The sequence below is a fragment of the Bos indicus genome, chromosome 2 (assembly GCF_029378745.1).
Source record: "Bos indicus isolate NIAB-ARS_2022 breed Sahiwal x Tharparkar chromosome 2, NIAB-ARS_B.indTharparkar_mat_pri_1.0, whole genome shotgun sequence".
NCBI classification, from domain to species: Eukaryota; Metazoa; Chordata; class Mammalia; order Artiodactyla; family Bovidae; genus Bos; species Bos indicus.
Window position 1 is genome coordinate 128,076,756 of NC_091761.1, and position 27,085 is coordinate 128,103,840.

The 27,085-nt window shown below is 48.9% G+C and overlaps 1 protein-coding gene across 2 annotated transcripts in view; it reads right to left on the reverse strand.

The window, feature by feature from the left end:
- Positions 1-26,611, reverse strand: part of NCMAP (non-compact myelin associated protein) — a 48,187-nt gene extending 21,576 nt beyond the window's left edge. The window contains exon 1 of one of the 2 annotated variants that reach the window (XM_070776448.1): positions 26,505-26,611. The gene's annotated coding sequence lies outside the window, so the exon portion shown is untranslated. Of the gene's footprint in view, positions 1-1,768; positions 1,897-26,504 lie in introns of those variants that run through there. The other variant, XM_070776450.1, reaches the window with a different exon arrangement.
- Between the last annotated feature and the right edge of the window lie 474 nt (positions 26,612-27,085).

A 27,085-nucleotide genomic window follows, 5' to 3' on the forward strand; every position in this document is an offset into this window, starting at 1 on the left:
GAGAGAGAAAAGAGGCAAAAACAAATTACTCCAGGAGGTCCAACATTCTAATGATAAGAATGTCAGAAGTGATTAAGTGGAACAAAAATCAAGGGGAAGCAATTACCAAAGAATACCTGGAAATTTCCCAGAAATGAATGACATGAATTTTCAGAATGAGAAGACTGTGGACTCACCAGAAAAGTGAATAAAAAAGACGCACAACGGGGCTCATCATCATTACCTCCCAGAATGCAGGGTGTAAAGAGAATGTCCCACACATCTATCAATTATAAAAAATAGCAAGGTCAAATATCCAGAAAAGGATCAACACTCAGATGAAACCAGATGAACCAACACTCAGATGAATGTCCATGGATTTGACAGCAGCAGTCCTGAAGCTCTGAGCTAACTCTCCAAAATTCTAAGGGAAAATTATCTCCAGCCTAGAAGTGGACAGAAGCCAAACTAAATATTGAGTGGAAGGGTAGAAGAACAACATTTAGGGGCAGAAGAAGCTTCACACAAAAAATCCAGCCCGCCTCATGCACCTTTTCCTGGAGGATTTGCCCCGTGAAGGCGGAGGCGTGAACTGCATGAGACACTCAAAGGACCCAGGGACCAGGGGGCGCCCAGATGATGCCAGGGGTAGCCAGTCTGACTAGGAGGAGGAGGGAGGTGCAGGAGAATTCTGCCAGTCAAGAAAAAAGTGAAACTGGTCGATTTTCTATGTGTTTGTTCAGAGTGAAAGGAGATCCACTCTTCTGCGGGAGAGTTTGGGGGATGAACTTATGATGGAAAATCCAGCTCCTCCAAAAGTCACCTCCCTTCCACTCCTCTTCCCACAAGGTTTCTTTCCCTGATTCCCCACACCTTCTGTGGTGATCCTAGGAGGCAGCGCCCATGATCAGTGGATTTGGTGGAAGCCACTCTGAAAACTCTCCTGACAAACGAGAAAGCTAGGGGCCAGCGAGGGGCCCAGGGCACACAGACAGGAAGGTGCGTTGGTCGTTCACTGGGTACTCTTTCCAGAACTCCTTTCTGATTCGTTCAAGACAAGATCAGTAACAACAATAGCAAGAACCAAAGACAACCCGAAGGAACCCTGGCCGGTGAGTGCACTTAAGTCCCACCTGGACCAGTGTTCCCCCCTCAGCTTTGCCCTCAGCCACCCTGCCTGGTAACTGCCACGTTTCTAAAACACACCAACTGAGGCTTCTGAGTTACTTTTCATTGCTGCCACTGAAGCAAGAACACAGAGATGTAACAGTGTGTAGACCGTGGGCAGGCCACTGTGAACCTCTGAAGGAAAATAAATTGGGCTTGGGAGTGCAGAGAAGAAACCAAACCCAAGTCTCTTCAGAACCAGGTGCCCTGACCTCCAATGCCCCTAGCTAGCTGCTTCTTATTTAAGAACCCAGGCCAGTGCCGTCCTACAAAATCCAATCATCTGAGGTTATCCCTGATGTTGACTTTTCAGAGGTCTGCCTTTGATGCATGGTCTCTCCTCCACCTTTTGCAAGGGCTTGGCTAACCTCCGAGTCTTTGTCATGAAGGAGTTAAGGATGAACGCTGTCTGCAGCATCTGCACGTGACTACAGAACGAGAGGAAACCTGGTGCTGTGCAGCCGCTACGTGACGTTCTTCCTTTGCAGCTCAGTGTCCCAGCCTATGGCGCTCACCACCTCACCGGCTCAGCAGGCTCACCACCCAAACCCCAGCGTGAGGCCTGACGTGGGAGGGCAGGGACCCTGGGCTGGAAGTTAGGCGTCCAGGGTTCGAGTCTTACCTCTGTTACTGCCGTGCTGTGCGACCTTGGGCAAGTCACCTGTCCTGTCTGCACCTCAGTTTGCTCTCCTGCAGAGAGCTCAGGCTGGGACGGTGACTTCCCTCTCACGCTCCCTCCATCCTGCGACTCTCCTGCCTCCCCAGTTTGGTTCAGGACACAGCACCCCCCACACCCTCCCCACGGCTCGCCTGCCTCCCACACCTTCCATTCCAGAAGGAACGGCCCTCCCCTTTCCTGTCTGTGCGGGGGGGCCTGGCAGGCGCTGGGCAGCAGACAGGGACAGGAGGTGCGGGAACAATCCTGGCCATTCAAGCCGCCCGCCCGCAGGGAGCGCTGGCCCGCAGCCAGTCACCACGGGCCCCAAGATACAGAGGGGCATTTGTCTGGGGGACCCAGGTTTGCATCTGAACCTTCGTGCTCTCCTCTCCCTCCCTCTCAGGTGGCAGCTTTGGTAGGAGGTGGGATGTAGGCAGCTCCTCTAAGGGCTGGGAAACTGGACAGGAAGAGGGAGGCGGGAAGAAAGGCAGGCGAGCCACGTGGACAGGGTGCCCACAGTGAGGGCAGCGGGTGGGCACCGTGGGGGTGCAGGAAAGGGCTTTGGACCAGACAGGGGCCGTACGTAGGGAGGGGCGTGGGATCGGGGGCTCGTTCCCCACCCTCACTGACTACGAGGAAAGGACCCGGTGAGCAAGGGGTCCCCTTCGCCTCAGGCCTCAGTTTCCTCCGCTTTCATATGGGGTCAGATGACTTCTCTGGTGGAGGTGTGGGTTGGATGCCCGGTAGAGGAACTAAGATCCCTCATGACTTGTGGACAAAAAACAGAACATAAAACAGAAGCAATATTGTAACACATTCAATAAAGACTTTAAAAATGGTCAACATTAAAAAAAATCTTAGAAAATAAAATGGGGTTGAAAATTCCCTGGCAGTCCAGTGGTGAGGCGTCTACACTTTCACTGCTGAGGGTGTGGGTTTGATCCCTGATCAGGGAACTAAGATCCCATAAGCTGAATGGTGCAGTCCAAAAAACCCCCAAAAAACTTGGGACTGATTATCCCACCTTATGCTGTAAATCAAATAAGATGATGAACTTGCAAAGGGCGTGGTCTAGGGAAGAAAAGCATTTGGACTCAGGGGGACCTGGGTTCAAATCCCACCTCTGTCACATCTAAGTTGGAGGCAACTTATTTACCCTCCAGGAGCCTCATCTTCCTCATCTCAGGGAGAAAAATGATATGTGTGCCGCCAGACAAGATCATAAGGATCAAATAAGAACCAACAGGAAGTACCCTGCCCAGGATATGCGGTTGAATGAATGAAGATGTGGTCAGGGCTGCGGTGTAGCTTTTGCAGGCTGTTTCCACCCTAAAATGGATTCCCACCCCCCTCCCGATTTTAAAAGAAATTAAAACATTTAGATGGCCTTGTATCTGCTCTGCCCAGTGGGTAAGTCGGCCTGGTATTGGGTCAGGGTCCTGGCCGGGCTGCCCTGTCCCAGGAAGGGCCCCCAGTGCCATCTCTGAAGCAGCTCTAGTGGGTCACTGACGCCTACCCCCCACCCCCCAGAGCTGAGCCTGTGGGCGTTTGTTTTTGCCATTATCTTTGTTTCAAAGCAATATGAGCCTTGTTGCCCATGGCTGTCGGGTCCCAGGAGCTCAGCAGGTGTGGCAGCAGGGAGAGTCCAGAGGCCCTGGGTGTGTAGGTCAGCCTGGCTTTCAAGGAGCTGGGGTTGGGGTGATGGGCACTTAACACTCACAATCACCACTCGTCCCTTTTGGGACCACCTCTGTGTTGACTCATTGGAAAAGACTCTGATGCTGGGAGGGATTGGGGGCAGGAGGAGAAGGGGACAACAGAGGGTGAGATGGCTAGATGGCATCACTGACTCGATGGACGTGAGTCTGAGTGAACTCCGGGAGTTGGTGATGGACAGGGAGGCCTGGTGTGCTGCGATTCATGGGGTCGCAAAGAGTCGGACACGACTGAGCGACTGAACTGAACTGAACTGTGTCTAGCCGGAGAAAGCAATGGCAACCCATCCAGTACTCTTGCCTGGAAAATCCCATGGATGGAGGAGCCTGGTAGGCTGCAGTCTATGGGGTCGCTAAGAGTCGGACGCGACTGAACGACTTCACTTTCACTATTCACTTTCATGCATTGGAGAAGGAAACGGCAACCCACTCCAGTGTTCTTGCCTGGAGAATCCCAGGGACGGGGGAGCCTGGTGGGCTGCCATCTATGGGGTCGCACAGAGTCAGACACGACTGAAGCGACTTAGCAGCAGCAGCAGCAGCAGCTGTGTCTAGCACTGTACTTGGGGCTTCACATTCATGATCTCCTTTACCCCTCGTCACACCCATTCTGCTTGATACCCAAGGAAACTGAGGCTCAGAGACGTCAAGCAATTCACCCAAAGTCACAGAGCAGGGTAAGCATCCAGTCTTCAACTTCCCAAACCAGGGGCCTCCCGGTACCTACCCCACCATCTGTGAAGACTCAACGGGAACAGGGAAGAGGCTTGGAGGGTGTGCAGAACGTGGCAAGGCAGTGTGAGCCTGGGGTCCAAGAAAATACGAAAATGAGCAGGAGAGCAGTGCCAGGAAGGGTGTGAGAGGTGTGTCAGGGGTTGAGTGTGCCAGGGACACCTCCTGGGGGTGGTGGGCAGAGCAGGGGAAGGAGGCAGGGCCAGCGTGCCAGCTTTTGCCTCTGTGTTGATTTCTTGAGCCGGCAAGAAACTCAGCCAGGCAGGGCTACTGCCAGACACGCCTGTAGGCACTTTATTTTCTCTGAACTGTGGAGGGCCGCACCTGTTTCCGCACACACCGCGGCAGATCCCGTGTGTTCAGGGAGCACCGCCCCTGAAAGAGGAGCTCAGAGTCACCGAGGAGGATTGCAGGCTGGGGGCTCCGGCTCTGACGTTCGCCAGAGGAGGGAGATTTCTGCTGGGAGCAGGGCGCCTGTCTCCACCCAGTCACACGGCAGCCAGGGGAATGGGGTACACCCTGAGTGTGACCTTTCTACCCAGAGCGGACAGGCTGGAGAGGGCTCACTCCACTCAAAAACCATCAGCTAGGGACTTCCCTGGCTGTCCAGGGGTTAAGACTCTTTTGCTCCCAATGCAGGGGGCATGGGTTTGATCCCTGGTCAAGGAACTGAGATCCTACATGCCACATAGTACAACCAGGATAAAAGAAAAAATCATCAGCTTCACGGCCACCCCAGAGAGCAAGCTTTCTAGAAACAAATCTGACTCTGGTCACCTCTGCTTAGACCTTGAGTGACATCTCACCAGCTAAGATGAATGAAGTCCAAACCCCTCAGCATGTAGACCCGTGCTCAGACATGTGGTAGCTGCTGGCTTCAGGCGGCTGTGGAGTCCTTGAAATGTGGCCGGTCTGAATTGAGATGTGTTATATGTGTAACATACCCGTGGGACATCAAAGACTTTAGCACATAATAAAAGAGCTAAGTAATTTATATCTTGCTTATCTTAGTAAGTTAAAAAAAATATTGATTAGATGTTTGCTAATATTGGGATTGTTGTTGCTGTTCAGTCGCTAACTCGTGTCCCACGCTTCGGACCCCATGGACTGCAGTACACCAGGCTCCCCTGTCCTTCACCATCTCCCGGAGTTTGCGCAAATTCATGTCCATTGAGTCGGTGATGCTATCTAACCATCTCATCCTCTGTCACCCCTTTCTCCTTTTGCCTTCAGTCTTCCCCAGTGAGTCATAGGCCCTTCGCATATATTGGGTCAAATAAAATATATTATCAAAATTTAATCTGTTTCTTTTTACTTTTTTAATGTGGCCACATTTAAAATTACGTATGTGGCTCATAATGTACTGAACTACACTTATTTATATTCTGTCCTTTCTTTGCTGCCTCTCCTACCCACATTAGCTTATTCATTGGCTCCTTTTTTTTCCTTCTTTCTTTGGCGATGCCACATTGGTTGTTAGTTCCCCAACCAGGGATTGAACCTGGGACCTTGGCAGTGAAAATGTGAGTCTTAACCAGTGGACCACCAGGGGAGTCCCCATTTGTTCATTTCTTCATGCATGTATTCATTCAGTGCTGCTGCTGCTAAGTCGTTTCAGTCATGTCCGACTCACCATATGCTAAACACTAGAGGCAATGAGGAAAGAATATAGGCCTGGCATTTGCTCACATGGAGCTTATGAACTATACTTGTATCCTACACACTACTGAGAGTTCCTTGGACTGCAAGGAGCTCAAACAAGTCAATCCTAAAGGAAATCAACCCTGAATATCCATTGGAAGGACTGATGCTGCAGCTGAAGCTCCAATACTTTCAACAATACAACTTTCAACTATACAAGAATAGTTCCAAGCTGAACTCCAATACCTGATTCGAAGAGTTGACTCATTAGAAAAGACCCTGATGCTGGGAAAGATTGAAGGCAGGAAGACAAGGAGACCACAGAGGATGAGATGATTGGATGGCATCACTGACTCAAGGGACGTGAGTTTGAGCAAGCTCTGGGAGATGGTGAAGGACAGGGAAGCCTGGCATGTTGCAGTCCATGGGATTGCAAAGACTGACACAACTGAATGACTGAACAACACAAACATATATCCCATAGGGTTACTTGCTGCTGCTCATATTCATGCTTTTCTGTAAAATGACTTCTTAATCCTGTCTACCTGGTGAATTCCTATTTATACTTCAAAACCCAAACCTTCCAACACTTTAAGCACTTAAGTCAAATGTTTCGGTTAAAAAAGAATTACCTCATGCAGTTTGTTCACTCCTACCCCCAGTCCCTGCTGGGGTTCTGAACTATTAACCGTGACTCTGCACTTTTACCATTGTGTCAGTTTAAACGTCTAAGATCACTCTAAGATGCCCCCTTCCCCCAACCCCTGGAACCGTCTCACTTACCCTCTTCAATCTTCTTAGATCAACCACCAGCAGAAACTATCTCATTTGTGACCCATCCAACCCTCCAGACCCTAAGATCTGTGAGAGCAGGCACTTGTCTTTGTTGTTCAGAGATGACATCCCAGTGCCTAGTACAGTCCTTGGCACTTAGTAGGCACTTAGATAATGAAGATGGGACTTTCCTGGTGGTCAAGAATCCACCTTCCAATGCAGGGGACTTGGGTTCCATCCCTGATCTGGGAATTAAGATCCCACATGCGGGAATGCAAACTGGTACAGCCACTATGGAAAACAGAGTGGTGATTCCTTAAAAAACTGGGAACAGAACTGCCATATGGCCCAGCAATCCCCCTGCTGGGCACACACACTGAGGAAACCAGAATTGAAAGAGACACATGTACCCCAGTGTTCACTGCGGCACTGTTTACAATAGCCAGGACATGGAAGCAACCCAGATGTCCATCAATGGATGAGGAAGTTGTGGTACATATACACAATGCAATATTACTCAGCTATAAAGGAACACATTTGAGTCAGTTCTAATGAGGTGGATGAAACTGGAGCCTATTATACAGAGTGAAGTCAGAAAGAGGAACACAAACACTGTATATTAATGCATACGTACGGAATTTAGAAAGACAGTAATGACAATCCTATATGCAAGGCAACAAAAGAAACACAGATGTTAAGGAACAGACTTGTGGACCCTGTAGGAGAAGGCAAGGGTGGGATGGTTTGAGAGAATAGCATTGAAACATGTACATTACCACATGTAACATAGATGACCAGTGCAAGTTCGATGCATGAATCTGGGCACTCAAAACCGGCGCTCTGGGACAACCCAGAGGGATGGGGTGGGGAGGGAGGTGGGGGGGAGGCTCAGGATGGGGGGACACGTGTGCATCCATGGCTGATTCATGTCGATGTATGGCAAAAACCATCATAGTATTGTAAAGTAATTATCCTCCAATTAAAATAAATAAATTAATTAATTAAAAGAAAAGATCCCACATGCTTCAGGGCAACTAAGCCCTTGTGCCACAACAAAGACCCAGGGCAGCCAAAAGGAAAAAAAACAAAAGGAAAATAAGATGATGGCCTGTTGGCCAAATGGTGCAGGGTGTTATAACAAAGGTTCTGGGGTCGGACCACTGGGTTCACATCCGCACTCAATTAGCCACTGTGGTCACCACCATCACCATTATATGTCTGCCTTCCCCCTCTTGAGGGCCTGGGCAGTGTCTTGGGCTCTGTCATGCCCCAGCGATTCACAGAATCTAGTCTCTCCCAGAGTTCCCCGTGGCAGGAAATGTCACTGCCATCCACGTAGCCTCTGAGGCCAGAAACCCACTAAAGTCATTGCCTGTCAGCAGTCTGCCACCCTCATCACCAAGCCCTTTCAGATCTACCTTCATTTCCTACACATCTCCTAACTAACCTCCTCCAGCATCCCTATCCCTGCTGGGGTCCAGGCTTCTGTCTTCTCTCACCTGTATGCTGCCACTGCTGCCCAGCGGGCCAGGACTGCCTCTGCTCTGCGTCCCTGCAGTCCTCCACAGCAGCTGCAGTGATCTTTAAAAACCCCAAGTCTACTTCACACTAGAATTTTACGATGGTCAGCAAGTCCTCTGTACAGGATCTGGATTCTGCAGACCCCTCCAGTCGCCTCCCTGTCTGAGTTCTGCTCTGTCACTCTGTCCTGTTGTGGCCACGGGAACTTTGCATATGCCAGAGCACTCTCTCCTCACCTCCTGGCACTTCTGATACTTTAACCCAAGCATCACTTCAAATTCCCATGCTGTGCACCCTCACAGCACTAGGGGTTTAATAGCTTCTGGCTGAACCAAAGCATCCAGTAAGGACCGAGCACAGGTCATAGGCCTTGAGTCTTTCCACCACAAGTGGGCACCAGTAATGAGACAGTAAGACACAGACAGGCTGTGAATGCTATGGAGCTCAGTGTGGGAGAGGGTGCTGAGCAGGGGACCAGAGAACAGGGCAAGCTGCACAGGGAGGGAAAAGCTGAGTGGCGCCATGTGGTCATTAAACAAGTGTTAGTCACTCAGTCGTGTCTGACTCTGCGACCCCATGGACTGCTTTGTCCATGGAATTCTCCGGGCAGGAATACTGGAGTGGGTTGCCATTCCATTCTCCAGGGCATCTTCCCAACCTAGGGATCAAACCCGGGTCTCCTGCATGGCAGGCAGATTCTTTACCATCTGAGCCACCAGGGAAGCTAACATTAATTAACATTAAACAAGGTTTTAATTAAACAAGGGCTCCCCGTATTTACCTGTCACTAAGTGCCAAATCCTCTGGCACTGTAAGTCTATTTGACTGTCTCCTCCACCCTAAGTGGAAAGCACATTGCTGTTGAAATTTTTTTACAGAGGAAACCACGACCCAGAGAGATTAACTAACTGGTCTAAGGTCACCAACCAAGGTGGGATGTGAACTCAAGCAACACGACTTCAGAGTCTGCTCCACATTTCAAAGGGCTGACCATCAGAAAGAGCATTTGATCACTTACTCTGTGCCAAGAACTTTTCTAAGGAATTCACAAAGAAGCTTTTATTTGTATCTTTTTTATTTTTAGAACTCATTTCATCCCATTTTTTCTCCTTCTTCCAGGTCAGCTGGGTATCACTATCTCCATCTTACAAGTGAAGAAACTGTAGTGCACAAAGGTTAACTAACTTGCCTGAGGTCACACAGCCAGCAAAAGTGATTTAACTAGCTGGAGTTTCATTCTTTTAACTCTTTTCAGAGTTCATTCTTTTAACCACTCCACTCCACACCTTCTGCTCTATGAAGGTGCATTATTATTATTATTTTGCTAGGATTTTGTCAGGTGGAGAAAGGAGGAGGGACATTGTGGCTGGGAAGAACAGTGGGCATGAAGACTGGGAGATGGGGGTGAGGATGAACACTTTAGAAAGGGAAGTGTGAGACTGGGGAGGTGGGTGGGGCAGTGAGCCGGGTGGGGCTGTGAGGGTCCCAGCACAAAGGAGCTGAGTGTTCAGGGAAGGTCACAGTGGAGAGTGAATGTGAGGGATGTTTGGGGATTAAGCTAGGGAAGAATTTCCTGCACAGGCAGATGCTAGCACACTTTAATCTCTCCAGAATCCCTACATTGCAGATTCCACGTGAGCTGTTTGAAAACTAGGAGCCTCAGAGCTCCTGACCTGGCTCTGCTGGGCGCCCTTTGGGAAGTTACTGAACCTGTCTGAGCCTCCATCCCTTTCCCGCTCCATGGAGGTAATAAACAGGACCTTCTTCATGAGGCAAAAACGAGGTTATGAATATAAAGCCCCTGGCAGAGTGCTCGGAATAAAGCAGCCCTTTGAGATCTCATTTCTCTCCCTTCCCCAGCCTCTAGGAAGGTCTCCTCAAAGCCCCAGGCTCACCCCAATTGAGGCTAAAATCGGCTGAGAACCACCAAGTTCCCCCTGGAGGCCCCAGGTCAGTTCGATGAGGAAGAAGGGAGGTATCCAAAGTGTCAAGCTATCCAAAGAGCGTCCAAGACTGCGGAAAAATGAGTAATTATAATTTATGTCCTTCTCCTTCCTGCTGTGTCAACTTGGGGTTACATAACTGAACTTCTCTGTGAGGGAGCCCTTGGGGGCCTCCAGGAGGCAGGGTTGGTGGTGACATAAATAAATATTTCTCTGCTCTCTGCCCCGGGCTTGGGCTCTGAGCAAACACCACAGCCTGAAAGGGAGGCCATGACAAGGAGGAAGCTGGGGGAGGTGAGTTCAGGGCTGCGAGTCAGGAGACCTGTGTTCCAGGCCCAGTCCTGACCGGGAGGACGTGGACATCAGGCGACTAGGGGGAGGTGAGTTCAGGGCTGCGAGTCAGGAGACCTGTGTTCCAGGCCCAGTCCTGACTGGGAGGGCGTGGACATCAGGCGACTAGTGAGCTGGGAGGAGAGATCACGGTGTGATCTGGGGAATGCTGGGACCCTCGGGCAGGTCTTTCCAGACTGCTCCCTGCATCCAGGCCTGGCATTCGAAGCTCTTCCCGTCTCTCTCCTGTCTGGTCCCCCATTCCCCCTTGGCACCGACATGCCCCTAACCTTGGACTACTGAGTCCCCCACAACCCCATAGGATTTGTCTCTCTCCTGGAAAGTCCTCTCCTCTCTTTGACATGGTGGTGTGGTGAAGGTGACAGAGGTGGGGGGTTAGAGTTAGACATGGGCTTGAAGGGAAGAGGGAGACAGGGGTGAGATGGTTGGATGGCATCCGGATGCAATGGACATGACCTTGGGCAAACTCCGGAACAGGGTGAGGGACAGGGAAGCCTGGCACGCTGCAGTCCATGGGGTTGTAAAGAGTCAGACACGACTTGATAACTGAACAACAATGGGCTTGAATTCTGACCTGAGTGTCTTTAGGCTTGTGACTTAAGCTCTCTGAGCCTGTTTCCTCCTCTGTAAACTAGACTTGGTGATTCCTGTCTTTTTCCTGGTTGCAATAATCAAATGAGATAATCATTGCTAATAATAATCGGACTCATGTCTTCCATGCAGCCTCTATGCGTGGATGAATTCATTTCCCAAGGAGGTCCTAAAATAGAAGGGAAGACAGACCTGTTTGCTAATTATAAGACTTTCATGTGATAAGTGCTATAAGCAAAGTACCTGAGAGGTGCTGGGAATTCTCAGAAAAGACTGACCTACTTGAGATCCGGGGGAGACTTTGGACAGATCCTGGAGGAGGAAACTAGTACTTATTATTATTAGTCCACTATGCCTCAGGCTGAAGCTCCAATACTTTGGCCACCTGATGCGAAGGCCAATGCATTGGAAAAGACCCTGACGCTGGGAAAAACTGAAGGCAACAGGAGAAGGGGGCGGCAGAGGATGAGATGGTTAGATAACATCACCAACTCAATGGACATGAATTTGAGCAAACTCCGGGAGACAGTGAAGGACAGAAGAGACTGGCATGCTGCAGTCCATGGGGTCACAAAGAGTCAGACATGACTTAGCGACTGGAAAACAAGCATCAGTCACTCTCCTAGAGGCTTGAAAAGCACTGCTAAATGCCTTATGCATGCAAAACCCTCATAAATGCCTGATTTATTTATACAATAAGGTTAAATAATTGTACTTGCACTTGTACCACAATTTTTTAGTCAAAACTCAGGACACTTGTCCTCAGTTCAGTTCAGTCGCTCAGTTGTGTCTGACTCTTTGTGACCCCTGGACTGCAGCACACCAGGCCTCCCTGTCCATCACCAACTCCCGGAGTTCACTCAAACTCATTTCTGTCGAGTTGGTGATGCCATCCAACCATCTCATCCTCTGTTGTCCCCTTCTCCTCCGGCTTTCAATCTTTCCCAGCATCAGGGTCTTTTCAAATGAGCCAGTTTTCACATCAGGTGTCCAAAGTTTTGGAGTTTCAGCTTCAGCATCAGTCCTTCCAATGAATATTCAGGACTGATTTCCCTTAGGATGGACTTCTTGGATCACCTTGCAGTCCAAGGGACTCTCAAGTCTTCTCCAACACCATAGTTCAAAAGCATCAATTCTTCGATGCTCAGCTTTCTTTATAGTCCAACTCTTACATCCATACATGACTACTGGAAAAACCACAGCTTTGACCAGAAGGACCTTTGTTGGCATAATGTCTTTGCTTTTTAATATGCTGTCTAGGTTGGTCACAGCTTTTCTTCCAAGGAGAAAGCATCTTTTCATTTCATGGCTGCCGTCACCATCTGCAGTGATTTTGGAGCCCCCCAAAATAAAGTCTCTCACTCTTTCCCCATCTATTTGCCATGAGGTGATGGGACCAGATGCCATGATCTTCGTTTTCTGAATGTTGAAGTTTAGGCCAACTTTTTCACTCTCCTCTTTCACTTTCATCAAGAGGCTCTTTAGTTCTTCAATCTCTGCCTTAAGGGTGGTGTCATCTGCATATCTGAGGTTATTGATATTTCTCCCAGCAAATCTTGATTCCAGCTTGTGCTTCATTCAGTCCGGCATTTCGCATGATGTACTCTGCATATAAGTTAAATAAGCAGGGTGACAATATACAGCCTTGACGTACTCCTTTCCCTATTTGGAACCAGTCTGTTGTTCCATGTCCAGTTCTAACTGTTGCTTCTTGACCTGCATACAGATTTCTTAGGAGGCAGGTCAGGTAGTCTGGTATTCCCATCTCTTTCAGAATTTTTCACAGTTCATTGTAATCCACGTAGTCAAAGGCTTTGGCATAGTCAATAAAGCAGAAGTAGATGTTTTTCTGGAATTGTCTTGCTTTTTTGATGATCCAACAGATGTTGGCAATTTGATCTCTGGTTCCTCTGCCTTTTCTAAAACCAGCTTGAACATCTGGAAGCTCATAGTTCATGTACTGTTGAAGCCTGGCTTGGAGAATTTTGAGCATTGCTTTGCTAGCGTGTGAGATGAGTGCAATTGTGTGGTAGTTTGAGCATTCTTTGGCATTGCCTTTCTTTGGGATTGGAATGAAAACTGACCTTTTCCAGTCCTGTGGCCACTGCTGAGTTTTCCAAATTTGCTGGCATATTGAGTGCAGCACTTTCACAGCATCATCTTTTAGGATTTGAAGTAGCTCAACTGGAATTCCATCACCTCCACTAGCTTTGTTCATAGTGATGTTTCCTAAGGCCCACTTGACTTTGCATTCCAGGATGTCTGGCTCTAGGTGAGTGATCACACCATCATGATTATCTGGGTCATGAAGGTCTTTTTTGTACAGTTCTTCTGTGTATTCTTTCCACCTCTTCTTAATATCTTCTGCTTATGTTAGGTCCATACCATTTCTATCCTTTATTGAGCCCATCTTTGCATGAAATGTTCCCTTGATATCTCTAATTTTCTTGAAGAGATCTCTAGTCTTTCCCATTCTATTGCTTTCCTCTATTTCTTTGCACTGATCACTGATGAAGGCTTTCTTATCTCTCCTTGCTATTCTCTGGAACTCTGCACTCAAATAGGTGTATCTTTCCTTTTGTCCTTTGCCTTTCGCTTCTCTTCTCAGCTATTTCTAAGGCCTCCTCAGACAACCATTTTGCCTTTTTACATTTCTTTTTCTTGAGGATGGTGTTGATCCCTGTCTTCTGTACAATGTCACGAACCTCTGTCCATAGTTCTTTAGGCACTCTATCTATCAGATCTAATCCCTTGAATCTATTTGTCACTTCCATTGTATAATCATAAGAGATTTGATTTAGGTCATACCTGAATGGTCTAGTGGTTTTCCCTACTTTCTTCAATTTAAGTTTGAATTTGGCAATAAGGAGTTCATGATCTGAGCCACAGTCAGCTCCCGGTCTTGTTTTTGCTGACTGTATAGAGCTTCTCCATCTTTGGCTGCAAAGAATATAATCAGTCCGAAATCAGTATTGACTATCTGATGACGTCCATGTGTGGAGTCTTCTCTTGTGTTGTTGGAAGAGGGTGTTTACTATGACTATTGTGTTCTCTTGGCAAAACTCAGTTAGCCTTTGACCTGCTTCATTTTGTACTCCAAAGCCAAATTTGCCTGTTACTCCAGGTATCTCTTGACTTCCTACTTTTGCATTCTGCTGCTGCTGCTAAGTCACTTCAGTCGTGTCTGACTCTGTGCGACCCCATAGATGGCAGCCCACCAGGCCCTGCCGTCTCCAGGCAAGAACACTGGAGTGGGTTGCCATTTCCTCCTCCAATGAAAGTGAAAAGTGAAAGTGAAGTCGCTCAGTCGTGTCCGACTCTTAGCGACCCCATGGACTGCAGCCTACCAGGCTCCTCCGTCCATGGGATTTTCCAGGCAAGAGTACTGGAGTGGGATGCCATTGCCTTCTCCCACTTTTGCATTCCAGTTCCCTATAATGAAAAGGACATCTTTTTTGGGTGTTAGTTCTAGAAGGTCTTGTAGTCTTCATAGAACCATTCAACTTCAGCTTCTTCAGCGTTACTGGTTGGGGCATAGACTTGGATGACTGTGATATTGAATGGTTTGCCTTGGAAATGAACAGACATCATTCTGTCATTTTTGAGATTGCATCCAAGTACTGCATTTCAGACTCTTACGTTCACTATGAAGGCTACTCCATTTCTTCTAAGGAATTCCTGCCCACAGTAGTAGATATAATGGTCATCTGAATTAAATTCACCCATTCCAGTCCATTTTAGTTCACTGATTCCTAAAATGTTGATGTTCACTCTTGCCATCTCCTGTTTGACCACTTCCAATTTGCCTTGATTCATGCACCTAGCATTCCAGATTTCTATGCAATATTGCTCTTTACAGCATCAGACTTTACTTGTATCACCAGTCATATCCTCAACCGGGTGTTAGTATATTGGGCACCTACCCACCTGGAGAGTTCATCTTTCAGTGTCCTATCTTTTTGCTTTTTCATTGTCCTTGCAAAGGATTTAGGGGCAATGAAGAGTCCAAGAGGAGAATAGAAGCTATAGAATGAATGTAGAAATAGCAGAATTTGCAGGACAGCCCAGTGGTTTCTGAATCATAGACTTCTTTCCACAGTGCCTGGTCTGGCCATGCACTTGCCATACAATAATTGTCTAACAAGTGCTTAGTGGACTGAGGGCAGTGTGTGTGTGTGTGTGTGTGTATGTGTGTGTGTGTGTGTGTGTATTTTCCACTCCTTCATGCTGCTGGGATATTCTACTGTAAAGAAACAGAAGCTACTACTGTCTCCCCTAGGGATCCTTTGTTGGAGAAAAAATTGCTGAGACCTTGGCCTTCTGCATGGTGTCTCTCTTTTATTCCAGTACTATCCATCTACTTCTGTCTGGTCACAGAATAAAACCATCATTCTCTGTCTTATCAACCAAAGTCTTCCATGAACCTTTTCCAGTTTTATCCACCAGCACCTGTCTCCTCCCTTTCTTCCCAACCCTAGGCAGGGAATGAGTGACTTCCTGTCTCCCTAAACTCACCCATGCCTCACCTGTGCCTCCCACACTGGGAAGCTATTACTAGCTGCACAGTTATCTCCCCACTGAAGAGATGGAGTCTGTTTCTCTACTCCCTTGAATCTAGGTGGGCCCCATGACTGCTGGGACCCCTAGGATATGGCAGAAGTGATACTGGCTGTTGGGGTTAAAGCCCTTCAGGGAGGCTTCTGCTTCCTGCCTCTAAAAATGCTCGCTCCTTCTTGGAACCCAGCTGACATGCTCTGAGAAGCCCCAGGCTTGTGCAGAGGCCATGGGTAGATGTGCTAGTTGACAGCCCCAGCTGTGCTCTCAACTGACAGCCACGTGTCACTAAGCCACCACATGAGTGAGCCACCATAGACACCCAGACCAGCTGAGCCTTGAGACGTGAATGTCAGGCAGAAACCACGTGTCAGACCCCAAGTGAGGACCTCTCCACTGAGTCCGCTCAACCTTAGAGCTATCAGGCCACTAAGTCTTGGAGCAGCTGGTTACACAGGGACAGACAATCAGCACATTGGCCTTTCCTCCAGTGCCGTCTTCCCAATGCTACCCCAATCTAAACCTTCCTTGGTCATGACACCCGACTGTCTTCTCCTCCCCAGGATACCTCTTCCACCTCTGACTACTTATAATAATTGTTTGCACCAATTATGATGGCTTGAGATCCCTGGACCGACTTTTCTTTTAAAACATTAAAAAATAACCTGTAAACAGAAATGTTTTATTATTTCTGAAAATGGAAAACTTGCCATCAATAGAAAGCAACAAAATAAATTAGATGAAACAGATCAATGTCATTCTAGCTGGACAGTGTTACCTCCCAAATTGTCTGGTCCCAAGGCAGGTCTTCTGTTTAAAAAGATGGAGTGAGTGTTGTAGCCAGACTCTGAGATTCAGAATCCAGGTAGTTACAGCAGACCAGCGTCTGGATCCCTGGATCACATGACCGTGGTCATGTATCCTTAAATTCAGTAGTTCCACGAAGCTTCATGATTCCTTCGCCTTCCTGACTATGGCAGGTGCCAGAGCTCTCCAGTCTGCAGTGTTTTGGAAGCCTCTGGCCTTTCCAATATTTTAAAAGAATCGGGTGCATAAAATCCCTTCCTACCAATAATGCTGATTTCTATTTCTGTTTCTTGCATTGACCCCTGACTTCCGACAGCTCCTGCAGCAGCTCCTGGGTTTGTTTCTTTTATTATTTAAGTAGTTCCTTCAGAGTATTTTCAATGTGGGTCTTTGTGTGTTCCACCTTCTAAGGCTTTATTTGTCTAAGAATATTTTTAGTATGACCTCATGTTTGAATGACGATTTGGCTGCCTTTAAAATTCTGGATTGAAAGGGCTGTCTTCTTTCAATTCTTATAATAACATTATTCTTTGACTTCCTTGATCAAGTGTTGTTATTGAGATGTATAACATCAGTCTAAATCTTGGCACTTTGTAAGGGAGGCTATTTCTCTCTGCCCTTCCTCTTTGTCTTTCAGATTTTCAATTTTATCACGATATTTTGTGTGGATTTTTCTGCTGTTGGCGACTCCATGAGTCCTTTCAGTCTGATTTCATTCATTTTCCTTTAATCCTGAAACATTTAATCTCTATTATTTCTTAAGTTCTTCCTTATTCTGCATTTTTTGTCTTCTCTCCTTTCAGGACACCTACTTTTACTCTCCGTCTCTCTTTGATTTTCTTTTTCATTTGTTATCTTTTTATTTTTTCCTGCTTCCTTCTGGGACAGTTCTCAATCTGATTTTCCTCTTTACTGAATGCATGCATGCTAAGTCAATTCAGTTGTGTCTGACTCTTTGTGACCCTATGGACCATAGCCTGGCCAGGATTCTCTGTCCATGGGATTCTCTAGGGGAATACTGGCATGGATTGCCATGCCCTCCTCCAGGGGATCTTCCTGACCCAGGGATCTAACCCACGTGCGTCTCTTATGTCTCCTGCATTGGCAGGCAGGCTCTTTACCACTAGCACCAGCTGGGAAATGTTAATTCAGTTGTATCCAACCTGATATTTTAACCATCTATTGTGTCCTTTATTTTTTTTTCACTACAAATTTGTTTTTTTTTTCTTTTGTGCCAGAGCCTGATTCAGAGTTAATTTGACAGCCATATTGGCCCAAAACGTATAATGAGGCAATGTGAAGCATTTCTGAATGAAGAAGTGGAGAAAGGAACAGGCTGAGAGACAGCAATGTCTCTTTCGTCGCTGGGGCACAGGGTCCGGCTGGATTGCAGAGCTCTGTTCTGTTTACGGAACGTGAGAACAGAGCGCTTTCCTCTGTGGTGCTTAGACCTGAGGCTAAGTAGAGGGGAGGCGAGGACTTCTGCCAGGTGTGTCCTTTATTTTAAGTAGTATATCTTCCATGGGCTTCCCTGGTGGCACAGGGGCAAAGAATCCGCCTGCCAAGCAGGCATCACAGTTTGATCCCTGGGTCAGGAAGATCCCCTGGAGGAGGAAATGGCAACCCATTCCAGTCTTCTTGCCTAGAAAATCCCATTGACAGAGGACCCCGGGGGGCTGCAGTCCCTGGGGTAGCAAAAGAGTGGGACACCCCTTAGCAGTTAACCAACAAAAACTGGAAGTTTCATGGCTAATCTTGTGCTTTGGTTGTCTCCTATGACGTGTCCTTGTATTATTCTACAAAGGTCTTCCCTTGTCTTTTTAATAAAGATAATAAAATTATCATGCTTTACTTCAAAATCTTGGTCCATCTACTTCAATCGTTCTGCTTCAGATGACATATGCTGCTTGATTTACTGTCTCTTATAACAGTTGTACTTCTTAGGCATCTAATTTTTTGGTGAGTGAATTCAGGTTCCCCTGGGGATACTTGCTCTCAGCCCGGTAATATGCCCTGCGGAAGAGCCAGAGGCACTTGGAAAAGAAAAAATGAGCCCGGGGGCAGAGAGACACAGACTCCTTCAGCCACTCTCTTCTGGTTGGCACGCTGCCTGTGTGTCTGCCAGGCTTCATCTCTGAGTTCCAGGGAGCAGCAGCCTTGGCAGGAGGTCAACTCCTTCGGAGGGATTCTACAGACTAGGGTGGGGGCTGGGGTTGGAAGGGCATTGATGGGCAAGTGAATACCTGAGCCTTGGTCTGTTTTGATTGATTCCTCATCTCAGCAGGGCTTTGAGCTGCTCCAGGGGCTTCCGTGGTGACTCAGTGGTAAAGAACTTTCCTGCCAATGCAGGAGACTCAGATTCGATCCCTGGGTCAAGAAGATCCCCTGGAGAAGGAAATAGCAACCCACTCCAGCATTCTTGCCTGGGAAACCCAATGGACAGAGGAGCCTGGTGGGTTGCAGTCCATGGGGTGACAAAACAGTTGGACATGTCTTAGCGACTAAAACAACAGCAGACTCCCCCAGGGCTGTAGCTGCCAACTTCTGCACTACAGGGACAGGAGGCAGTGACTGTCCCAAGACAAGGAGCAGGGACCCAAAGCGGGTAAGTGTCTTTAGAGAACAGAGCAGACGTCAGTCACTCATTCCACACTGTAAGTGTGTGTACCACGGCACTGTGCCAGATGATGGGGGAGACCGTGGGATACGGTCCCTGCCCTCGCGGGGTTCACGCTCTGATAGCAGACTAACAGACTCAGCCTAGTTCCCTACTAAGGTCCCCATCCTGGTCCTGCCTTTCGAGCATCTCACTTAGTCTTTCTAAGCCTCAGTTTCTTCATCTGCAAAATGGAGATGAAAAAAATATCATCTTGCTTTTCTTTAATTGACATACCTCATGCTTAAAGATAACTAAATTTGTCAACCTTGATTCTAGATTCACATTCTGCCACCTTTTCTTCTGGAGGACGGACAAGATATCTCAATTTTCTCCCTACTCTCCTATAGGGTTAGGTTTTCAGGAGACAATTCATGCCAAGTGATTACAAATGATTAGCAAATGCCGAGCACCCTGAGAGCTCTCAAAAATATGAATCGCTGTTGTTATTATTACTATGACCAATGACATCGTTTCTGGGGATTAGGTAGGAACATGGAGCTGCTTCTGTACAATAAATAAATCCTCTTTTGTCCTCTGGGCAAACCAGTTACCGTTAAGGTCTGAGACTGGAGAGAAGACCAACGTAGGGCATCTACAGTTTCCACAAAAGAGGACAGAGTGGACTTGGCTCTTGGAAAAGTTTTGGTCAAGAAATAGTGAGAAAGGGGGTAGGAGTTGGGAGGGAGGTGAGGAAATAAACCAAGTGACATTTTCCAGAAAGAACTACTAACACCACCACAGGCATTAGGAGTTTGGATAACTAGTCCCTTTTCTGCAGTTTCTTGCCTGTTCTTTTTTTTTTTTCTTAATTGCTGAAGGGCAGTACAGGGAGGAGGTTAGGACTTCCTGGAATCTCAGCCTAGCTTCTGCCTAGCCTCAGGGTCTGCATCTCTCCAGGACCCAGGAGACCAAGTGCCCAGGGCTCACAAGACTTTTGGGAAACATAAAAATGTTTCTTATTTCTTTCAAAATCAGAAGAAAACAGGAACTTTTAGGATGAAGAAAATGTTTTAATGTACCAATACAGTTATTAATATAACTGAATGTTTTTTATGGAGCAAGGGGCCCACCAAGGCAAAATGGCATCCCGGGTGAGCTCTGTGACCCAGCCCTCTGTGAACCTCGGCAGCGAGCGAGGGAAAACCACTCACTTCCTGGGCTGCCGTGGGTGGGAAAGGGACGGAGGCATGTGGCGCATTTAGTGCTGTGTGGGCCCCAGCAAACCCTCAGCAAGCAGGAATTAACCACTGACCATTTATCTCTCTCTGAGACCTGAAGGCTAAAACCTTAGGAATATCTGAAGGAGCGTTAGGGGATCAGGGATAGCAGCTGAGGGAACAAGTTACACAACTGCATTTTTAATTTTTTATTCATTTTATTTATTTTTCCGCCATGCAGTGCAGCATGTGGGATCTTAGTTCCCCAACCAAGGATCAAACCCATGCCCCCTGCATTGGGAGAGTGGAGTCTTAACCACTTGTGAACCACCAGGGAAGTCCTCGTAGGGTTAATTTTTTTTGGCTGTGCCACGGGACATGTGGAAACTTAGTTCCCCAACCAGGGATCAAACCCACGCCCCCTGCATTGGAAGCACAGTGACTTAACCACTGGACAGCCAGGGAAGCCCCACACTATTGCTTTTTATTGCACAGCAGACTGAAAGAGATGATCCCTGGTGGAGGAACAGATGGAAGCTGCAGAAGGCCAGGCCCCATGTGCTGGGGGCTCTGCAAGAAACTAGACACACAGCAGGAAAACGAGGTCTCCCTGAACTTTCAGCACAGGCCAGAGGCAGGTGTTAGTCTTGACGAATGAGTGAGTGACTGAGTGAATGAATGAATGATGAGTGAACTGTGGAAGAAGTGAAACACCCTGATGCTCGTTGGCCCGAACAGCTGACTCAGTAGGTACCAAGACACAAGCTTCTCTGAAGGGGAAGGGAAACTCATCTTTATAAGTTAAGGGCCTTGGATAGCATCCCCTTTAATAAATTGGGAAACCGAGGCTCAGGGAGGTGATGTGGCTTGAACAAAATCCCACAGCTCAAAAACCGAGGCCTCCCTCCCTGCTCTGCGCCCCATTCTCCCTGCTGGCTGAGGCTGCCCTGGCCATCCAGGGTCTGCACGGACCCCTGACATGCCAGGAGCTTCCAACCCTGCCCCCTCCACCTCCTCGAGCCACCCACTGGGTACCATAGGACCTGGCAGCCCTGCTGAGGGCCCCAACTGCTCAGGAGTGTCCAGCCCAGGCAGGAGGCTCCTCACCACAGGCCTGGAAGCTGGCTGAAGAACAGGCTTCTTCTGTCTTTAGAGATCGGCACACCCCCTTTTCCTTCCTTAGGCCAAACTACAGCCACCAGCCCCGGGAGCATCAAACCACAGGAGAGGTTCCAGCCCAGCTGCCATGCTCTGGTCCTACCCCTCAACTGTACTGACACCCAGCCCTGCTGAGGAATCCACGGAGACTTGCTGACTGGCAGGCTCTGGCCTTGGCTTGGTCCCCTTTCTCCCTTCCTGCCTCCTCCTGCCCACGGAGGACCTATCGTCCTGATGAGGAACTCCTTTGAAAAAAGACAAAGCAGGATCCACCCTGCCAGATCCCGAAGCAAAGAGTGGGATATCAGAAACCCAGATGCCAATGACTGCATCAGGAGGCCGGATGGATGGAGATGCAGAAACCGATAGGGCAGTGCGCTCTGTGCTTGGAGGTAGTCCAGGAGAAACAAACCCACCACTGATTCTGGGCTGCCTGCAGAGGCCCTGGCATGGTAGCCTGCAGGGTACACCCCAGCACAGGCACTGCTTGGCCAGCAATACCTGGCCAAGGTTAGAGAGATTCCTGCTTTGGATTATTTTTCTCCAATATCAAACATATATCTTTTAAAAAGTAAATTGAACATATATAACTTGGGGTCTTTATTTTCAATATATATGAGGTTTTTTTTTTTTCTTTTTTTAAATTAAAAGCGTTTACTGGGCAACTTAAAATCCACTTAACCTTTCCTTTTTTAACCTTCCATTCTATTTTATTGGAAGACTGGAAAGTAAAGGGAAGTGTTGTAGTATTCATATTCCCAGAGAATCTCCCAGATCACTGTAGTGACAAAGCACTCGGATAAGGAGACTTGAGTCTCCCCTAACAGTTCTTCACTGGGTATATCTCATCCTTTCTGGACTCCAGTTTCCTCACCTGAAGGAGCCCTCTATTACCTTTAAGGGTTCCTGTAGCATCTATTTCTGCTTTATTGACTATGCCAAAGCCTTTGACTGTGTGGATCACAATAAACTGTGGAAAATTCTGAAAGAGATGGGAATATCAGACCACCTGACCTGCCTCCTGAGAAATCTGTATGCAGGTCAAGAAGCAACAGTTAAAACTGGACATGGAACAACAGACTGGTTCCAAATAGGAAAAGGAGTGTATCAAGGCTGTATATTGTCACCCAGCTTATTTAACTTCTATGCAGAGTACATCATGAGAAACGCTGGGCTGGAAAAAGCACAACCTGGAATCAAGATTGCTGGGAGAAATATCAATAACCAACAAAGGTCCGTCTAGTCAAGGCTATGGTTTTTCCAGTAGTCATGTATGGATGTGAGAGTTGGACTGTGAAGAAAGCTGAGCACCGAAGAATTGATGCTTTTGAACTGTGGTGTTGGAGAAGACTCTTGAGAGTCCCTTGGACTGCAAGGAGATCCAACCAGTCCATTCTGAAGGAGATCAGCCCTGGGATTTCTTTGGAAGGAATGATGCTAAAGCTGAAACTCCAGTACTTTGGCCACCTCATGCGAAGAGTTGACTCATTGGAAAAGACTCTGATGCTGGGAGGGATTGGGGGCAGGAGGAGAAGGGGACAACAGAGGATGAGATGGCTGGATGGCATCACCAACTTGATGGATGTAAGTCTGAGTGAACTCTGGGAATTGGTGATGGACAGGGAGGCCTGGCGTGCTGCAGTTCACGGGGTCAAAAAGAGTTGGACATGACTAACCGACTGAACTGAACTGAGCTGATTGGAGAAGACTCTTGAGAGTCCCTTGGACTGCAAGGAGATCCAACCAGTCCAACCTAAAGGAAATTAGTCCTGAATATTCATCAGAAGGACTGATGCTGAAGCTGAAACTCCAATACTTTGGCCACCTAATGTGAAGAACTGACTCATTTGAAAAGGCCCTGATGCTTGGAAAGATGGAAGGTGGGAGGAGTAGGGGATGACAGAGGATGAGATGGTTGGATGGCATCACTAACTCAATGGACATGAGTTTGAGTAAACTCCGGGAGTTGGTGATGGACAGGGAGGCCTGGCATGCTTCAGTCCATGGGGTCACAAAGAGACAGACATGACAGAGCTACTGAACTGAATTGAACTGTAGCTCCTATACCCTGTGATCCTGCAGGATAGGGATCAGACTGGATGTTGCTTTCCTCCTCTCAGAGCCTAGGGGGTCTTTAGAGGGCTGACTATCCGGCTGGGAGAAGCAGCACAGTGTCCAGGCCTGTCCCTCAGGTGTAAATTCTACCAGCAGGGGATTCTTCCCTGAGAAAAGACCCTGATGGTGGCAGGAGAGAAGGCAGAGGCTCAGAAGATGTGATGGGGGACACGCCTTTCAAGGTAGGGGGTGGGGATTGGATGGGAGATGAGGGTGGCGGTGGGGAGGTGGTTAGGAGGGGAGAATTTGGGGTGTCTACATCACTTCTGTAAAGAGATGCTCTCTCTGGAAAATCAAAGCTCTCCTCTCAAAGCCCAGAGCCCCAGTCCTCAGCCTGGGTTCATGCATTCCACAGACATTCACTGAATGCCTGCTATGTGCAGGGGCACTGTTGTAGGCAGGGATATGGTGAGAAAGGCGGCAGGCTTACTCCCTGAGTTTACAAGTCAGTGGGAAACACAGATATCCAATGATTATGAGCAATTATGGAAAGTGCTAAGAGGAAATGTTTTGAACTTGGCTCTTGAGAGAGATACAGTGCTTCCCATGTCCTCTTGATGTGTTTGCCCAAATCTCTCACCTCCAGTTCAGATCTCTGCTTTCCTAGTCACCGCAGGGAGATGGAACCCTCAACAGGCTGCCTGCCAGGACGTAAGACAGGCTGTAGGCTCCTCACTTGGCTAAGAGTGGTTCCACCTCGAGGACACAGCTCCCTCCCGGCCTGAGGCAGCAGTGGCCACGGTCCACAGGAGGAGACAAAGGACTGTGGGGATAAGCTGTGGGGATAAGCTTTTCCCCACAGAGCAGATTTCCCCAGAGACCCAGCACGATCCCCTGGCCCAGCTCCCCATGAGCTTGGCTCAGCACGCACACGCGGGGGGTGGGGGGCGGGGGAGGGGTCGGCCCTCCTGGCCCCACACAGCCCCCTTCAGCTATCTCACCAGCAGCCAGGACACGGCAGGACCAGGTGAGAAAGGTCCCACTGCCATGAAGGGGCCACGGGAGCCCCTTTCCCGCTTCCTCTTCCGTTCTCATCAGGCACCCGCCATCCTTTGCTGTCTCTTGGCACCCCTGGCCCCTGCAACTTGGGGATGGACACTTAGAGGATGTGAGAAAGGCATCTGACCTACCTAGAGTTCCAGCTGCTCCATCTACTGCCATGTGGCCACCAGGTCAGGATTCCAGCATTCTGTGTGCCTTCCCCTACTCTGCGCTCTGGCTGAGCTTATCATGTTACTCCCTTGCCCCTCTCAAGAAGGGGTGCCCCAAATCTGTTGCTTTGGGCTTATCTTAATCTGTTACACCGCTCCATCCACCTAGACCACCGTCTCCTATCCATACCCATCTGTTAGGGCCTGGCCATCTCTAAATTCACTGTTTATTGACTACTTGCCACACGCCAACTGTGGTACTACATACTCACTTACTGTTCATTCATTCAACAAATGTGCGGTGAGACCTACTGTTTTTGTTGTTGTTTAGTCTCTAAGTTGTATCCGGCTCTTTTGTGACCCCAGGGACTGGAGCCCGCCAGGCTCCTCTGTCCATGGGGCACCATATAATGGTGAACAAAGAGACGTGGCCCCTGACTCCAGGAAGCTACAGTCTGGTGGAAATTAATAGCTCATTTTTACTGAGTGCCTATAATATACAGACCTTGTCCTAAGCACTTGTCAGATAGTCAGATAAGGATCTGACAATCTGTCAAAGAAATTGCCTTGTTTACAGAGTAAAGCAAACAATAGAGAAATGCAAAGTCCTGCCCAAGACTCCCTTGTAGCTCAGTCGGTAAAGACTTTGCCTGCAGCGGTTCCATCCCTGGGTTGGGAAGATCCCCTGGAGAAGGAACTGGCAACCCACTCCAGTATCCTTGCCTGGAAAATCTCATGGACAGAGGAGCCTGGTGGGCTGCAGTCCATAGGGTCACAGAGAGTAGGGCACGACTGAGCGACTAACCCTTACTTAAGGGGCAGAGCAGGGATTCCAACGCCCAGGCTGACTGATTCCAAAGCAGAAGCTCTTAGCACTATGCTTTCTTTCTTCATGGCTGTTGTTTCGTTACTCAGTCGTGTCTGACTCTTTGTGACCCCATGGACTGTAGCCTGCCAGGCTCCTCCGTCTATGGGATTTCCCAGGCAGTCTTCTTCAGGGGATCTTCCCCATGCAGCGACTGAACCTATGTCTCCCGCAGCTCCTGCACTGGCAGGCCGATTCTTCACCACTAGCGCCACTTAATCCCACTTCCTCCAAGGAAACTTCCCGACTCTCCTCCCAGACTAGAGGGATTCCTAGATTCTTGGAAGCCCGCCTAGTATATGACACACCCATGTCCTCCTCCTGACAGGTACCCAGACCACAGAACGTATCCCCGCCTCCTTTCTCCAGAGCTGCTGAGTTGGCTGATCTGAACTAGAACCCTGGGTTCTTCCTCCTAGCTGTGAGTTTTCATTGTAGATACTCCTCCAAGAGGGGCTTCCGCACAGGGCCGACCCTTCCAGATGCCCATTTCACAGATGAAGCCAACAGAGGTCCTGAGTGCTTTAAAATCATTTCAACCTCCTGGCTGGCCGGGTCTCTTTTCTTCCGGGGAGTCTCGGCCCCTCCGCCAAAGGCTTAGTGAGGGAGGTGGGACAAGGAAACGACTCGCCTGCCAGATGCTCGGGTTAACACGCCCCAAAGGCAGGCTTCTCCGTGAGGGTCGAGCTTGCGACGCGTGCCCCGTCCCCATTTCCAAAGCCCGAAAAAGACAACCGACCTTCCTCTCCACTCGGACCACAGCCCACCGCCCTCCAGGAGCAGACCCCAGGCACTTCCTCCAACGAAGGGGGAGGGGGGGTGGGTGGGACTTGGGGACCCCTCACCTTCCTCTCCCGACTCCCCTCCGAGGATCGAGGCCGGCAGGTGGCCTGTGACCCGCCGCGCCCGAGCCGGACCGCCCGTGCCCCCGGAGACTCGGGGTCCCCCACTTCCCGCTCCTCCTACCTGTTCGGGGGAGCCCCGCGCACCGGCCGCCGCCCCGCTCCGCCTCCCGCCAGCGCCGCAGAAGCAGCCCGGGCTCCGGCTGCCCCGGGATCCCGCCCCCGGCCCCGCCTCATCGCGCGCAGGTGATCCCGGGAGGGGCCCCGTTGCCCCCTCGGTCCCTGCCTTGGGGGCCGCCCCAGGGGCGCCAGGCTCGGGGCACTGGCTGGGCGGCGCTTCCTGGCCGTGTCCTCACGCTTCTCCCGGTCCAGGCCCTTCTTGGGGTTCCAGTTCGCCCAGCCCAGTCCCTCGGTCCACCAAGGCCACTTCAGCCAGGGCCGAACGGGAGAAGGAGCTTTACAAACATGCCAGGCTAGCTAGATGTGAACTGCAGGGAGTTCGTTAGGTGTCTTTTTTATTTAAAATAATATTTGTGGCCTTAAATTTTTTTTTATTGGAGTATAGTTGATTTACCAAGTTGTGTTAATTTTACTTATGTAGCCAAGTGGATCAATTACACAAATAGATATATCCGCCCTTTATTTAGATTCTTTTGGAATATAGGCCATTACAGAGTATTGAGTAGAGTTCCCTATTCTATACAA